Source organism: Chenopodium album, chromosome 3 (genome assembly GCF_948465745.1).
Source record: "Chenopodium album chromosome 3, dcCheAlbu1.1, whole genome shotgun sequence".
Classification (NCBI taxonomy): domain Eukaryota; kingdom Viridiplantae; phylum Streptophyta; class Magnoliopsida; order Caryophyllales; family Amaranthaceae; genus Chenopodium; species Chenopodium album.
Genome location: NC_137836.1, coordinates 43,458,377 through 43,460,066, shown reverse-complemented (window position 1 = coordinate 43,460,066; position 1,690 = coordinate 43,458,377). Strand labels below are relative to the sequence as shown.

Here is a 1,690-nt window from a genome sequence, read left to right as displayed (position 1 = left end):
AGATGAGAATTAATGTTTAGGTCTAGTTTCAATAGGCAGGTTAATTTATAAATGGTTAAGTCGAGATTCGAGAGATGAGACTTAATACCGGTAAATTAATTGTGTGATTGTAATACGTAGCGAAAGCCCTTTACAATCTGGTTAATTGATGCATTGATGATTGACTATTATTGATTATTGGTATTGCATGATAATTTCTTATTGAATTGTTTTAACGTTTTACAATTGCGGCTTGTAAAAGTATAACAATATTAAATTGATGAATCGAGCAGATGTTAATTTGATATTAAAGGCTATTTTCAATAAGAACTTAGATCTAGTAAATTGCGAGAGCCTGTTAGATCTATGTTGATTAATAAATTGCGAGAGCCTGTTAATCGTGTTATTTATGCAATGTCAATGATTGATTACTATGTTTTACCCTGGAGTATTATTTATTGGTGAACCTATGCCCTAGATCCTTTTATACATTGTTTCTCCCTATTCTCAATCTTCGTAGTTTAGTTTCTCATTCAAATATAAATATTGGTTACTTCATAATCTAGATTATTTTAGTTAATTAGGAATAGAAAGACTTGTTTCCCTGTGGAGATCGACCCTACTTTCCTATCTACTTTAGTTAGAGGATTTAGGTATTTACTTTTGATTTGGGGATACGACTTTATCCTGTCAAAATTTGGCGTCGTTGCCGGGGAAACGGTTTTATTTTATTTCTGATTGTTTTTGTAGTCTAGATTATTTCCCTTTTGTCTCAGAGAGCGTTAGTTCTCTGAGACAAATCTCATATTTGCTTCTAGTTTTTGTTTATGCCCAGGTGTTCCAGATCAGGTTACATCCCATTCGATCCTGAGATCGAACGTTCCTTCCATAGACAGAAAAATCTCTACAAGCAAATCCTGGCGGATTCTGGTGATAATAACAATAATCACCGAGATCCTCCAACTGGTTCTAGCGATTCAGAGACATCATCAGACGCAGAATCAGAGATGACGGCTCCAAAGAAGCTTAGTGATTATTCACAACCAAAGCTTACGGATTTTCCACATCTCACCCCTACTCCGGTTCTTGATGGGGTTCAATTTGAAATTAAACCTCAATTTATAACGATGATAGAGAGGAAGCAATTCAGTGGAGCCAAGGGTGAAGACCCAAATCTTCACATTGCCGACTATTGTCAATATTGCAACACCATCAGGCAAGCCGGGGTCACTCAAGACCAAATCAGGGAGATTCTCTTTCCCTTCTCTTTAACTGGAAAAGCTAAATTGTGGTTTAATGGCTTAAATAGAACTACACTTGATATAACTGACTGGGAAACTCTTGTTTTAAATTTCTATAACAAGTATTATCCTGCAGGGAGAACAACCTTACTACGGAGTGCGATCCAGAACTTTGCCCAAGAAGCCGATGAATCTTTATATGAGGCTTGGGAGAGGTTCAAAGATTTACAAAGAGATTGCCCCCACCACAATTTAGCACAATGGCAGTTAATCCAAGCCTTTTATAATGGCGTGGGAAATTCTTTTCGAATAATTTTAGACTCTGCAGCTAGTAGGAGGTTTATGAATTTTGATGTTGAAGATGCAGGTCAGGTTATTGAAGACATGGCGATACATAATTCCCAATATGGGAACCCTAGAGGATTCGCTAACAAGGGGAAGCATAGTGTCGACTCTGTATCCTTTTTGCA

The 1,690-nt window shown here is 36.8% G+C and overlaps 1 non-coding gene across 1 annotated transcript; it reads right to left on the bottom strand.

Annotated features, from left to right (window-relative positions):
• Positions 1–1,367: 1,367 nt before the first annotated feature.
• On the bottom strand, positions 1,368–1,474 carry LOC145626054 (small nucleolar RNA R71). The gene has a single exon (XR_014110926.1). It is a non-coding gene; the product is annotated as a small nucleolar RNA R71 (small nucleolar RNA).
• Between the last annotated feature and the right edge of the window lie 216 nt (positions 1,475–1,690).